The sequence below is a fragment of the Cavia porcellus genome, unplaced genomic scaffold (assembly GCF_034190915.1).
Source record: "Cavia porcellus strain 051 isolate PalLab524CR breed Dunkin Hartley unplaced genomic scaffold, mCavPor4.1 scaffold_26, whole genome shotgun sequence".
NCBI lineage: Eukaryota > Metazoa > Chordata > Mammalia > Rodentia > Caviidae > Cavia > Cavia porcellus.
The window spans coordinates 7,884,635-7,900,813 of NW_026947509.1; the positions used below are offsets into that span (position 1 = coordinate 7,884,635).

The window sequence follows — 16,179 nt, forward strand, 5'->3', positions numbered from 1 at the left end:
GGAGGCCCAATGAATCCCTTCCTGAATTACAGGGCTCTCACCTAACAATAGGCGCCTCCCTCTATCGTACTCCTCTTAGGAGAGGAGAAACTGGAAAAGAATGGGCTATGTTTGAAAATTAAATTTAGTTTTGCTAACTTAGAAAAGTTTTAACTACTACCACAAAGCTTGCCTTGATTCTAATTCTTTTTTTATTTTCTTTTGGCGTCTCTGAATCACAATATCTGCCAGAAATTTTACTTTTAAAATTGGTAATATCATTTTGATGTTCCTTTATAATCAGGCACAGGCTAATGGGAACCAATCAACCCAAGTTTGTTTAGCAAATGCCACTCAAGTAGTTAAAATTCATACAGAATGTGAACTTTGTGTTCCACTGACGTGACGAGATTCACAGTTCACACATCAGTGAAATTGGCTAACCTTTAAATTATATTACAGCTATGATTTACTAATTCAATAGTTAATATTTTAAAGAGAGGATTAGATGTATTTTTGTATTTTGAAATAACAAATTTAAAGCCAACAATTGTGTTTCTTACAAAATATTTTAGTTCTAATTACAGAGTATAAAAATTTGATAAAATTGTGGGTTTTTTATTTTAAAAAATAGATGTAAAGTATGCAATGTGGTTTATACCACTAAAAGAAATATATGTGAAATGTAATTTGTTATAGATGATTTATTTTTAATCCCACATTAAAGCAGCATTTTAGTAGTATTTAGGTTATTTTTAAAATGACCATCCTAACTTATCGAGGCTCTTTCTACATTTTAATTTTATCTTATTTATCATCCAGATACACTCTTTAGTACAATCAATAAACTTATGTTTCTGACTAGTTCATGAAAAATACAGTTCTATAGACAAATTCACATCTGCAGCTTTAACACACACAAATGAACACACACACACACACACACACACACACCCCAATTTGTACTATTTAATCCAAAGAATATCACTTTCTCCACGGTTTGTATCTAGTATTCCCTAATCTGACTTGGAAAACAGTTCTTTAAAGATAGCATTATAAATTCCATAGGAAAAAATATAATAAAATATAAAAATTATACTGATCCTGATATAGATACTGGAACATCAGGATTGTGTATTGTAGAGCAGAGAACAGGAAGTTGACCATGGTTTCTTTTTTATTATTTTTACTTCATCTATTAGTTATCCAGGTAGTCTTTTTGCACAATTTTTTTGTGATAGCCAACTGATACACTTTATAAAATTTTATAGATGAGAGAATATCCAATTGTCTATTTGGGAAATTCTCCAGTCACCTCCTATGTTTCTGCAAAGACTCTGTAGCTATTGCCCCATATTTGGTTATTTTAGAAAAGATGCCAGAAGTCACTATCTTAGTGTATTCAAGATGCTGTAACAAAATACCTTAGGCTATGCTTTCGTAAATAACGGGATTTATTGCTCACAGTTCTAAAGGCTGAGACATCCCAGATGCAAGCACTAGCAGATCCAGGGTCTGGTGACAGCTTTACCTCCCCAGACAGAGAAGGCCAGTGTCCCCGGGAGGCAAATCCATTAAGTGGTTGGTTATAGGGGAATGCTTCCTTCATTTCTGTTTCTTTCCTGAATAAAAATGTACATTCTGCAGGGGTTGGTCTTCACAAATTCCCTTTCAGATTTGTTCGTGATTCTTAATGTTTTATTTTTGTGTATAAAACATGTATTAGCATTGCTGTGCTTTGGGGTATCACAGCCCACAGCTGAAGGTTTGCTCTGCAGGTGTCAGGGTGCCGTGCTTGGAGAGAGGGCAGGCCCTTTCAGAGGCAGGCAGAGCCTCTCCCTGCACATTTTTTCCGGACTCCCTCATGCCCTGTGTCCACACCATGACACACCTCATCACCCAGACCCCAAAACAATGAGCTACCTGATCATGGACTAGAACTTTCACAAGCATAAATCAAAACAAAGCTTTCCTTTTATAAGCTGTCCTGGTGATTCTCTATAGTAACGTGAAGCTAACACATCAGATAAAACTGGTACCCTGTTCTCCTATCAACCTGTCTTTTGTCAGTTCAGTTTATTGGCCCTAGATACCAACCCTGAGAGACAAGAAAGAAAAATATTTTTTCCTGCTCTACAATGTTAACTAAATCGCAGTGAATTGTGCAAACAAGGTTAAGTACATGGTTTAAGATGTGTGACTAAGGTGAAGCACACAATTTATGATTCTGGATTAGAGCAAATCTAACAGACTTGAGTACTGACCTAGCCTGCACCCTATTTGCCCTCAGGCTGCATCAACTCACAAGTGCACAAAGAAAGCAAGGACCACTGATTATGCAGAACGTGTCATAAACTGGCATCTGCTCCGACACCCAGGACCCAGGACTTGAGTATGGAGTCTATTACCCGATCACTGGCCTTAAGCTCGAGGGATTTGGAACTATTTTACTACCTCACTCTTAACCCATGATCAAGCTTCTTCTAGCTTACCACTTGCTCTACCCTAGGAAATATGGAGTACTTTCCTGTAACCTGAAGTTGGAAAGATCCTCAAATTCCTTGGGAGTGAAAGATGCCTCATTTGTTTTGTTTGTTGCCATGGGTTCTTCCTATTAACCATCTCTGTTTACTCTAAAGAAAATATACACTATGTGTTTCAGAATCATTTGTACTTACATCACATGGGGGACATAAGGATTTTTTTACGCATATGTAGAGATCTCTTTGGAGCAGAAGGCAACTGCTTTTATCTTTAAAATGGGTGGTTCACAGCTTCACCTCTGAGAGGAATGGACTGAGCCGCAGACAGTGACCAGGTTTGGCTGCTCATTCTGTACTGATCCTCAGGTTCTGGGAAGGCCCTTGACCTTGCGGCATTATGGCAAATCTCCAAGAGCAGGAAGGACCTCAACTTCCTAGTCCCATGCCCTTTAGTCCCACAGAAGACCAAGAGATCATGTCTCTCTACCCTCCACCCCCTGTTTCCAGAACAGGAAACACAAACATGGCCTAAAAGTGATGAGACTCTGCTCTTCTCCTGAGTCTGCTGCAGGGAGGCCAGACTGGAGAAGACTGTGCTCCAGCACAACCATTCTGCCATGGAGGCAGAGGCAGCCACTTCTACCTTCTTAGCGGACAAAATAAGAAAATACACATTCTTTACAAAGGGCAGGAGCCGCTACTCACATGGATTTCCATCCCACTTTAATGGTTTCTTGTATATCATAACAATGACAGAGACAGAAGTACGATCAAGAGTTCTTGGGAGGAATTCTTGAGCAAGAAGAGATCGATACTCTAAACTTTCACGAGGATGATTCTCAGATACAAACAACAGCATGAAGGTCCAAATAGCTGAGAATGAAGAGCCATGAGGCCCACTGGGCACACACAGTTGCCAGGGAACCAGCCATAGACCTGTCTTCCTCTTAGCCTGTCCTGTATTTCTCAACAGATCGTAGATGGATCTGGCCCTCTGGGAGCCTTTATCTTTCTCCTACCCACAGCACACCATCCATCGTCCAGGCTTGGAGAGACGTGAGCGATGTCAAGCAGAATTTATCAGCCTGGAGCTCAGTCTGGTTATATCCCCAGACCAAAAAGTCACCCTTTTGTTGGGAACACATGAAAGACAATGATAAAATCAACGATTAATTGTTAGGTAAAAGTGCCACAGCCTCCCACCTTGACAATGAATCTCTTCCTTGTCTCAAATGCATAGTTCAGACTTCTCCAACTCCTTCATCAGCCACACAGGAAGAGCTGGCCCACTCCTCCCAGACCGCAGACCACATACTTCTCTCAACAGGCCCTTCCCAGCTGCAAGGGACCTTACTGCAAAAGATGAGTATACACACAATCTCCTGGCTGCATGGCCAGCAAGCTGTATGAGCTCTCATCACCACCTCTGTCCTTAGCTGCCTTTGGCCAATGTATTAGTATGTGCAAGCTGCTGTGACAAAATGCCTGAAACTTTATCCACTGAGGAAAAGTGTTTTCTCATGGTTCTGCAGACCAAAAAGTTCAAGAGCAAGGCACCAGCAGCCTGGGTGTCTGGTGAGGGCTACTTCCCACAGCAGAGGATGTATCTATCTCACTGTACCCCCAGGAGGCGGAAGGAACAGCACAGCTTGTTGGAGGCTAATCCCCATCATGAAGGCTCCACGTTTGTGCCCTAAGAACTTCCTGAAGGCCTTACTTTCTCAGATCCACACATTGCTGATTCATCTTCACGTACAAATTTGACATGAGTACATAGGACAACATTCAGAGTACAGCCACCTTTGGGCCTAGGACCAAACTGGGTACGAGAACATCAGAAAGTTGGACCTTTGAGGAGGAAAACAGGCAAAAACAGGCCAGAATGAGATTCTGTAAATCCACGAACAGGAGCAGGGCACACTCCAGAAGTCTGGGGATAATATTCCTCCATTGTACTCACTGCTGTCAACATGCACTGATACTCGAGGCCCAAAGGCCTCCTGTTCCGTCTCTGAACATTAAGTCTTCCTCCTTCAGGAGGGGGGATGCATGATAGCCAGCTGCTGTCTTTGGTGGTTCAAACACCCCTTGGCCTGAAGTCATTTGAACGTCTGGTCACCCTTGGAGGGGAGACAAAATAACCTCTAACGTGGTCTATACTCATGGCCCGTGGTCTGATGTCTGCCTACTCCCAAACTCCTGTCAGTCCTTTGTTCTCTTTCTTCCCACTACAGATGTCTGTGAACCCCACCGTAATCACTTCCCAGATGAGTCAGGTCACCACTACGAGGCCCTTGGGTCTCAGCCTCCTTATGACTTCTCTCCAACTCATCACCAGTGGCCTCCTCGCTCGGCAGAGTCTCATCTTCACATGAGTGACTCGGAGAGTGGCTGGGATGCTGCTGAGTCACCACAGGTGACTCAAGCTAGGCGCTCTGGCTGGGAGCCCTAGAGCTGGCTGATAAATCCCCACTGCCACAATCAAACCTGTATCTATGAAGTGGAGAAGACAGTACCACTAGTTCATAGGTTGGGAAGGAGATCAAAGGAATAAAACAGGATAATCAACCCAAAGGGTGCTTGGTGCACTTCAGGAGCTAAATAATAATTTTAAACTCCCAACCTGGGCTTAACACAAACACCACTGGAACCTCAAACAAGAAGGGTTCCATGTCCCATCTCCACAGCAGCCACTGGTTGACTCACAACGTATGATCCATAAATACTTGCTACAGGAATGAAGGATTCCTACCCCAATTTAAACCTCCTTAAACCAGTACAGGACTTTCATTGCTAGGTGATGGAGAAGCCTAGTGTTCAGCACTGGGTGTTTAATTGAGTATTTGGTAGAAGGTAGTATAGCTGAATTAATGAATTTTGATCTTTTACTGTCACATTGACCCATTAGAGGAGACAGGGTAATCCTGATGGGAAAAAGTCACACTTAGTTCTGGGTCCTGTCCTTATTTTCTACAGAATGATTTGGACAAAGCAAAGGTGCCGTGTTTGTTGAGTTTGTTACAAGATATGCTAAAAAAAAATCTGGTAAACGCTGCTGCTCCATGCCACCAATGGAAAGACAGGCTCACAAACCTTTATTCTATGCCTCCATCCCCTGACCAGATCTGGCACCCTGTGCCTTCTGCCTCTTCCCCCAAATCAAAATGACCATGAAGGGTAAATTTTTGAATTGATTCAGAACATCAAGGCAGGCACAGAAGCACAGCTGAAGACAGTCATGAAAGAGACTCCAGAAATGCTTGAGAAAGTGACAAGAACAAGATAAATATCTTGAAGAAAGGGGAAGGTATTCTCAGGGTGATCAACGGTGATAGAGTTTCTACTAAGTAAGTTTTAAAATTTAAATAATATATTTTTATCACAACTCATATATGTGTTCCTGGATAGACATATATGTGTGCACTTGTAGTTTTTAGAGAACAGAGATCATTTATTCCACACTACTGCAGAGTCTATTTTTTCCAGTTAATTCCACATCATTAAATTTTTTTCTAGGACATCACATTTTAATACTACAGCATGCATTCTATACGTTATTTAACCATTAGAAGATTGTTTTTAATTTTATTCCTTTGGACATTGTTGACATGAACGTTCTCATAACTAAAACTTTTTCCAAAACAATTAATCCTCTACAATTTCCAGACCATGATTGTTGGCATACATAATGCTAACGTGAATCCCAAAAATGACAGATAGATTAATTGTCACCAGCAGTAAACAAGGGTCTTTGTTTTTCTGCTCCTTTGCCAAAAAATTTTTTATCTAATTTTATTTTAATCTTTACTCATTTTTAGGGTGCAAGAGGTATTTCAGATTGGTTTAGCTTACTTTTACAATGCTGATGAGATTGTAATTCATTTGATAAAATGAAATTTAATAAATGTAAACTTAAAGATACGTATTTCATCTCCCAAAAACTCCATTATATAGTCGTACAATGCAAGAGGTTGGCCTGACAGCAGAGGGCTTGAAAAATGAGAGAGAGAGAGACAGAGAGAGACAGAGAGAGAGCATACAAGGGGATGGTGATAGCACTCTTCAGATATTTAAACCATTACCCTATAGAAAAGGAATCGGGTTGAACTTGCATTTTTCCAGAAGGAAACGGTACAGCCAGCAGATGGAAAGTTAAAGGTTGGCAGGTTTTAGTTCATCTTGAGAAGGGATTTTTAATGGTCTTTGCCTTCCAAAGATGTGGTTTGGTCACCTAGGGAGATCCCCTCCCCTGGAGGAGTTCAGGAGCATAAGTGGCTCACCAGGAAGTTGAGGATACAGGGCTTTGTCACCTCACCAAGAAGCTGGCTGACTTCTGGGGCTCCCGGGGCTCCACGATCCTCCGCATCGCTGCATCTGGCCTCCCTGGCATCTCCTGTAAAACCGCACGGTGACACACTGGTCAGCAACAGTCCACATCTGTGATGACGGCCCTGTAAGAAGACAAGGGAGCCGGAAGACTCCTGTGCCTTGCACAGAGCCCACAATATGCGCATGCTCCTGCCCTCGCTGATGTAAACAAACTTTGCCAGGTGTGCGGATGGCGTGATAAGTCCACACAGTGCATGAACCTGGGCAATGACAAGACTCATAAACGACCAAGCTACACGCTGATGGTTCTCATTACTTTTCATTTATTTATTGGATTTTTCTGTGTCTGATGATGTAGACAGCTGTTTTGAGGATAAGAGGCATTATGGTAGCCACTGTTGATTTCCTATTATCTTGTTTTAAAACCCTGTATCACGCTGTTCTGTTTTGTTTGATTTTATTCTCTTTTAAAAAATTAATTAATTAATTTTGTTGTACTAGGAACTGAATTTAGGGCCTTCACACTGAGCTATTTTATTTACTTTATCATATTTTACCACTTTATATTTTGTTTTATTTACTTTGAAGACAGGGTCTCACTAAGTCACCGTGTGGCCCAGGCTGCGCTGAAACTTGTGATCCTCCCACCTCAGCCCCCCAGAGTGCTGGGAGCACAGGTCTACACCAGCACACCTGACCTGGGTCCTCTTCTGACATGAGCACCTTCCACAGATGAAAATCAATTTTTCTGTAAAACAGCGTCCTGCGCTGGCCCGTCGCAGCCTTACCTATTTTATGTCTAGCGCATCCTCCGACTGCTTCAGGGGTCCCACGCAGGGATGGCCCTCTGCACCTGGGTTCGTGTGGTTACATTCAGCAGCGTTTGCTCAGTGACAAGGTTTCCCACCGGGGTGCTGCCCGAATGCGGTCCTGTCCCTAAGCACACGTGACGCTGTCACACTCCGCTCCCATGGAAATGAGAACGAAAATAAATGCTTCTCTACTTACAGTAGGATGACAGCTTGACCAAGCCATCACGAGACTAAAGACACTGCATGATAAATCCAAAATGAACTGCACACCCCTAACCTTTAGCGAGCCTTCGCATCCGGGGCACAGTACACCCCATACTTCGGTGAGCACAAAAGCTCCTCCCACTGCCCACTTAGCCCCTGGAGAGAGGATTAGACATTATCCTGAGCCCAGGAAAAGATCAATGCTAAAAATTCAAAGTGCAGTTTCTACTGAATGTGGGTCATTTTCACACCATCACAAAATCAAAAAAAAAAAATTGCGATGTCAAACCATCATAAAGGAGGGTACCATTTTTATGTTCTCTAACCAAGAAAATGTGATAGCTTGAGATTTTATTTTTAGAGGTTTTTATGTTTACTTTTACCTAAGCACAAAGGCTAAATTCATTTATTAGACTGTCTAAACAGTCAATTTAGAATATGTTTATATTGTATTATAAGCAAGATTCCTCAGGCGGTTAAACTTTCAAGTAAAGCATTCTGAAAAACCCAAAACAATGTGGTGAGAGACTAACAGCAGTGAGAAGAACCTCTCTTTAACAAATCTGCTAGAATTTGGAGACACATAGCATATACTGTGAAAAGCAATAAAACTATTTTATAGTAAATCTACACTTTTTACTAAATTAAATGTACTCCCCAAGAGAAAGTACAGAGTTTCTAGTTATAGAGGGTTGGCTGTTTTTGAAATCTACAGGTGATCAGATCAAAATAATCCAACATTCTTGGTCTTTACTGAGCTGTTTTCTCTCCTACCTTGGTTCACTTGGTAAACAGCTGTTATTTTTCATCCTCTTCCACGTTTTAAAGGAGAGTTTTACTGACTACATCTTACCTGACCGTGAGGTGTACAGCTATGGCTCAGGGTGGCTCAGCTTGCTTCACTGAGCTATAAAGCAGTCTAAGGGTTGGTTTATAAGACAGGGCATTCCTCTTGCAAAGCACAGGAGTTCTGATCAGCCAGGCCCATCTAAAGCTTTGAATTCACCACTGTACAGTAAGGAGCTCGACATGCTGGGGTACACCTTGGCAACCCTGTCTTACAATCTTCCAGTAATAAGCCCAGCATGCTAAGTGATACCAGCTTACACTGTGTTATATGATCTTGCTGATACTGCACATAAAATAAAACCACTATTTATTTTGGTAATTTAATATAGTAGAAGGAGTTTGAGAAAATCGAGTTATTCACATGCTATTTCAGGATAACAGTGACCCACCCTGATCTACAGAAACTGGGTTAAACTGAGCCTGGTGTTTTCCATTCTATCTTATAGCAACATTGTTTCTGGACTCCTTTAACCCCAAGAAAGCTGGAAACCCTGAGCAGATCATCCAGGAAAGGCTGGTGTTGGGCCATGATGTAAGAATCAGCCTGATGTCTAGCCTGATGTCTGATGCCCTCTGCTGTGCCATCTGGCCTTAGAGCCAGCCCACTATGGAATGAACTTCTTTTCTGGTTCCATGTCTTCAGATTCGCTGTTCTCTTTATTGTAAATGTTAGTACCAAGCATTGGGCCTGGTTGAGCGAATTGGGTCTCATCTATGAGGCAGAAGGAGGAATGTGCCACACTCACCTAGGGGATCTTTTTATTACATGTGCTTCTTTCCTGCGTATTTCCTCCCCACCCCAGCACAAAACCCGGGTAATGGAGAAACTGCAGACTACACTGATGTCTCTACACACTCAGTGGAAAGAGAAGTGAAATAATGACTGTTTTCAGTCACTCAGGAGAACTCCACACTCTTCTTCATCCTGGTATTCTGCAGGAATGTTAAATGTCAAGAGCACTTGAGTGCTGGGAGTGGAGAGAGAATCAGATTTTGTTCCTGTGACTCTAGGGCTTATGAAGATCTCATTAGGGAATTGCCTAAGACCAAAGCGAAGTGCACTACCAGCACCGAAAGACCCAACAGCAGTGGCGAGTACACGGAGAAAGATTAGTTACCGTCGCTCTGTTAGTCAGACCCAGCCCCTGTCCTGTCTCTCTCATGGTCCTTTCCTCAGTGCCCCACCAGGTCAAGGTGCCCTCCTCCCAGATGGCTGCATGCCATGCTGGGGAGCAAAGGCCTGGCATCTGGAGAGAAGATGGGACAGGAGGAGAGAGCTGTTGTGACCCAGAGCCCAGGGGGGAGAAAAGGAGACCAAAGGGATCTGAAAGTGCCTCTTCCATGATCGTCTCCATGGACTTCTCCTTGCAAACCTCTCAGAAATAGCTTCTCCATGAGTTGCCTAAACACAGTGTCTGAATGACCTGTATCTTTTCATCCTTTGACACATTGTGAGCAGAGGTCCGGTCTGTAAAGGGTCCCACCACATCACAGGGCTTCCATCCTTACTGGTCCCATCTGAGCTTTCCCCCTCACTCCCAAGTCCTAACCGTGTATCTCCAAAATTAGTTGTCAGCATTTTAATCCTTACCTCAGGCTGCATTTTCTAAAACACCCAGCCCATACAGATGGATTTGTGAATATCCAATGATGATTCTTGTACTATGAAAAAAAACTTTTAAAAAAGTGGATGAAATCCTTCCCAAAACTTGTTTTTTAATATATATATATATATATATCAAATGAATTTAAATATTGACAACCCTTTTTCTAGCAGTTACCCCCCCTCAAATCAGCAAATGTTTATTTGTTCTACTCATTTTCCAGTAAGTGGAAGTAGTCCATTCATAGACTGGTCTCTGATTTGCAGATTATCCTGATTATCTATTGTTTTCTGTGTTTTCTTCCAATTTACCATTCATGTAAATTCAAGAGTTAAATCAGACAAAGAATTTTAAAGTTATTTAGTATCCATCAAGACGCAGATTCTCCCACACTCTTTAAATGGTCATTAGAAACATTTTTCTCCCAACTGTAATAAGCATGTGCTTCCCAAACTAACCCCACACATTTCACACCCACACCTTACATCACGTCTCCTGAAGGTTGTGAAAAAATTTCCCTGTTTTCATTTTTATATTTTACCTCTGGTAGAAACAGAGCTGTTTTAATCACCTTCACTGGTCTTCTTCTTCTCAATTTCTAACCAAACTAAGTACAATCCCTACGACTTTTCAAATTGTTTCCTTTGGAAATCACAATGGTTCTATCATTTTTGCTGGAAGTTTTAGGTAGCACACACGACCATTGCCTCGGTGTCTCTCTTGAAACCTGCTCTGGAATCTTCCAGAAGTGTTGGGAGCCGCAGCCCCGAGCCCGGTCGCCTCACTTGGCGGACGTGAGGCCTGTAGTAAAGAGTAAAGCCTGAGGTAGATTACCCCTCCCATCGAGCACGTTAGTTTCCTGCTTACCGCGTAAGCAACCCGCTCAACAATATAGTCTGCCTGGCAACTGATGATGTTAGCCAATCAGCTTGCCTTGCTTACTTTAACATGATTGGACACTGTATCCGTATATATACTGGTGCCACCCCTGGGGGGAAAGAGGAAGCCCGGAAGTAGAAGCCCAGAAGGAGCAGCGGGGAGCGGACCAAAGGAGGCTTCGGCTGGGAGCGATCCCAGGGCAGGCTGTACGGAGAAGGAAAATAAAAGAAAAGGTTGTCCACTGCCAGACTTTGTCGTGTGTCCTTCCTGCCGGCCAGGAGCGACATCGACACAGAAGGTGCACACAGACTGGTCAGTTGTGAGGACAAGCTTACCCAACCTGCAGTCAACACCAACAGTCCAAAGCCAATAACTATTCAAAGAAAAAACTATCCATGCCATCAGCAACTTCTGGTGGGACATTCAAATTCGCCCCTGCCTGGGCCCGCATCACAGCTGCCGTGAGGAATGAGCACATGAGTGACTGCACCAGCATATGAGCAGAACTGTGTTGTAAATGTACGCAGATCGCTATTATAAATTGTGCTGCTCTAAACACAGGTGCACATATATCGCTGTGGTAGGATGTTTTCAGTTCTTCTGGGAGGTCACCCAGAAAGGGAATAGCTGGGTCTCAGGAAATCTCTAATGCTAGTTTTGAGGTGTCTCCCTACTGGTTTCCACAGTGGGTGCACCAGTCTACACTCCCACCCACAGTGGAGAAGTTTACCTTTTTCCCCACATTCATGCTAGCATTTGTTATTGGTTAATTTCTTGATGTTAACCATTCTTTCTGGAGTGAGACGATTTCTCGGTGTAGTTTTAATTTGCATTTCTCAAATGACCAATGATGTTGAGCATTTTTTCATAGATTTATTTGCCTTTTGTATTTCTTCATCTGAGAATTGCGTACTCACCTTAGATAACCATTTTTGGACTGGGTCTTTAAACCAGAGGGCCCTCATTTTTTTCAATTCTTTATATGTTCTAGATAAAAGTCCTTTGTCTGAGAAACAGCAAAAATCTTTTCCCAATTTGTAATAGCTAAATCTTGGAAACAACTCATATGCCTATCACCTTAGGAATGGATTAAAAAGATGTAGTTATTTTTGTATAATGGAATAGTACTCAACCATAAAGAATGATAAACTCAAGATTTCTATAGATAAGTGGATGTAACTAGAAACCACACTTATAACCATATTATCAGATTTACATGTGCAAATACCTAGTTGTCTTGCTAATATAAAAAACTAAAAAAGTTACAATAGATATAGGAAAAGGGAAAGAAACTGCTTAAAGGGAAATTTTATTATTTGGTCAGTCTTTCATGTTTGTATCTTGTAGCCTAAGCAATTACTTTGAGGATAATAATATGCACTATAACAACCAGTGATAGATTCCTATCATTTTGTTCCAAAATCCTATATTGCCACTGTTTTTGTTGTTGTTATCATCATTTTGCTTTTGTTGTCTTTTAATTATTTGCATCTTGACTTCTTTGAATTTTTCTTTAAAATAAAAAAAAAAACATGCAGATCAATCCAGGATTATGTCTCAATCCTGTAAATTTTAACACTGCAGAACAGATGCTTTGTTTTGCTAAAGACTTTATTGAGTGCCACCCAGCCCATCTCTAAATCATCCCTCCACCCTTTGAGCTCCCTCATGCTCTGTCTGCCCATCTCTTGTGACCTAATCCCTTTCTACCTTGAATAATTCTCACATTTGTGCCTACACCTTTGAGTTCTAGTTCATCTTTCCATTCTGCACTGTGCTTAGCACAATGCCTGACCAGCCTTCCCAGTGGTGATTATTGTGTATGTGTGTGTGTGAATGTGTGTGTCTGTGTGTGTGTACACATATGCACATATGTGCGTGTGTGTGATGGTTATGAAACCAATTCCAACCATTACTTTTGTGAATGCTACAAATATTCCCATCAAAACAACCTGGATAGGAAGTTAATCCCGACAACACCCTGTGCAAGCAACCAAACCCTTCTTCCTCGTGTGCTCAGCAACAGCTTCCGAGTCGTATGATCCAGGTACAGGAGGAGAGACAAAGCCAAAACTACATCACAACACATTCCCCCAGAGTAAGTGCCCCAGGCATCTGACTGGTGATTTTTCTCCTCCTGCGCACTGCCTAAAGTAAACTGTATTGCTCTTATTACTTATTAAGGGAAAACACAAGCTTTTCTCCTCTATATTTCTTCTGGTTGACCCCAAATTGCTGTAAACCTATTGCCCTAACACTCGCTCTGACTTTGCTCTAAATTTCTGGATCACAATTCGCCCAGATCATTAGCAATTTTCTTTTCTTATTGCCTGATTTCTGCCTGCCCCTGGGTGGTTTTATTTTAATTACAAAATAAAAAAAGAATGGAAAAGTTTCGATTGTAGACACACAGAGGTTCTGTTGCTGACTATAAGCTGGCAGGAGGAACTCCCATGGTCAGCTTAGCTGCCATTTATTGGCTCAAAAACAAGAACAATTTTGAAGGAAATTAGGATAGGTTTTTTTTTTAGTGACAATTTTCTCCATCAGGTAGATTACACTATTTCCTGTTATTTTATGATACTGATATTTCACTTATACATTTTCTCCACTCTCATAAAATTTTCCATCTGGGGTGGGTCTAGTCTCTTTTTAAGTCTTTGGATTCATCTCTCTCAATCTCTTTCTCTCCCTCTCTCCCCCTCTCTCTCCCACCCTCAGCCTTGCTTTTTTCTTTTCAAGTGTCAGTTTCCAAGAACCGTCATCGGGTACCAGGGAACATAACTTGATATTTTAGGTAAAGACCTTATTCACTCGGATAGCTCCCCACACAGGACAGAGGGTGGGGGTGGAAATCGTGCTCCAGCTACTAAAATTACCTTTGCCTGAAACTTTAGCTCATGCCTTGAAAAGCTTACAACTAAAATCCTTGAAAATTAAGACTCACAGGGTTTCCAGCCGATAGACATTTTCCATCCAGGAGATGAAAGAGCAGGTACAGCCGGGTTCCTTCAAAGGGAGGAGCAGCAGTTGGCTGTGGTCTGTAGGAAAAGAAAAAAGAGTGAATGTTCTTTAAAAGCTTAAATAGGACCCAGCAGGTCTTATTCTCCACCTTTCTCCCAGTGGAACCGGCAAGGCTTCCCAGGCAAAGACCAGGCACAGAAAAAGAAGGCGAACAAAGGCCAAAGTATCCCGTGGATAAAGTTACAGACTGATTGCGACTCATGTGGTGATATTTTATTACTCATGGGACAAAACGGAAAACATTTCTTCATGGGCCCTACTGCCTGTCTCTGGCACGCATCAGGTTGTTTCTGCCTCCTATGCAGCATGGCGGCTCGGTTGGCTTCCCAAGGCGACCGCTGTTTGTTGGCCAAGCTGTGTAAAATCTTTCTCTCCTGGATGCCTCCTTGACCTGCTCCCTATTCTTGGCCCAGTATTCTTGTCCTCACTTCCAGAACTTTGACAGCATTCCAGAAAGTTAGTTTAGAGAAAAAATACAGGAAGGAAAATAAATGTGTTTATCAGAAATTTGAGAAAGAAAACTGGAAATATTGAGTCCTAGAAAGGAAGAACTTCCAGAATCAAGATGCAGGACAGATCAATGTGTGTGTTCACATCCGGGTTCTGCAGGGCGTGAAGTGCACAAGATGGTTTAAGGGGTCAGCCCTGGAGACATGCAACAAGTCATGGAAATGCAAATGAGACCAGAACCCCCCTGGGGGGAGTTGCTGGAAGCTGTGACATCTGAGGACTGGTGACACTACACTCTTACCTCTTGGAATCCTGGAGTATCATTTTCCTGTTAGAGTCTGCTTCTTTACACAGCCAAAGATTTTTTGCTTTTTTTTTTTTTTAACTTTAAAGGGAATAAAACCCAACAAAACAAAACCACATAAAACCAACCAAAACAATGCAGTGAAGGTGGAACAGAACTTTGAAGCAGGGTAATACCACATCAACAGCTACTGTAATCTATCTCATTAGTCACAGTGTGTATTCCACCAAACACAGTAAAATCAAACAAAACAGAACAGCGAAACCAATCAAAACAGAGCACCAAATAAAACAAAACAATAAATCAGAGAAAAATAAAACAGTAAGATAGACATTGGGTTTCAAATACAAGACAGAAGGAAATCTCCATATTCACTACATTGGATACTGTTAGTATCCTAGTTGATGTTTAGACTTCCAGCCTTAGACCTCCAAGGTCAATCACACAGTACAAGCCTGTAATTGTCTCTGAAATTCAGTTGCTGTCAACTCAGCCTGTCCTTCGAACCAGCAGGTTGATTAGTGGAGGATGTGGGAGGAGCAGTTCTTGATTCTCAGCCCATCACAGGGGTCCCTGGCTTCTGACTTCCTGGGCCCCACATGGTTTGCCTGGCTTACCGGAAGGGTGGACTGGCTTCTGGATGAGGTCCTCGCAGACCCAGCATCGCTTCTGCTGACTCCCAGGGAGGACAATCTACACAGCCAGGAAGGTTCAGACAGTGATCTAGATAATTCACAACAAAGGACAGATGACAGCTGGAGAAACAAAGGCTTTGTGATAGCACCATTCAATCCACTTGCTCGCTTATCTGTCAAAATCAAATTCAAAAAACTGCTAGACATATTAAACAGTTGGTTTTTAGTTATTTGCTCAGGAGTGGAATGAATGAACGAATAAAAAAGTTGAATAAACTGCAAGATTCTATTGTATTCCCCACTTAGCCTAAGTCAGTGGCACTTTAGCACCTAATTTGAGATAATTATATTGAACTTTTTATATTTTTGTCCAGATATTTTACACAAAACTTCAAAAATCACCAACTGCTTGGAGAAGCTTAAGATGTATTTTCACACCGTTGAGTTCTTACAAAAACAAAACTACTTCTTGAAATTATGGTGCTAGCCAAGGAATCATTCAAAAACAAATTTTTTTTGCAAAAACTGTCAAAATTGAGTTTTTATGGAGACTAAAATTATCTGTTGGAGGAAATGATGAGGTAGGAATTATCTGGAGAACAATTAACATTGCATAAGAGACAGTGC

The 16,179-nt window shown here is 41.8% G+C and overlaps 1 long non-coding RNA gene across 1 annotated transcript; it reads right to left on the bottom strand.

The window, feature by feature from the left end:
- Positions 1–5,892: 5,892 nt before the first annotated feature.
- LOC134473178 (uncharacterized) lies at positions 5,893–15,110 on the bottom strand. Its single transcript, XR_010043283.1, has 2 exons — positions 14,087–15,110; positions 5,893–7,727 (listed from the first exon to the last, which is right to left on the bottom strand). It is a non-coding gene; the product is annotated as an uncharacterized LOC134473178 (long non-coding RNA).
- Between the last annotated feature and the right edge of the window lie 1,069 nt (positions 15,111–16,179).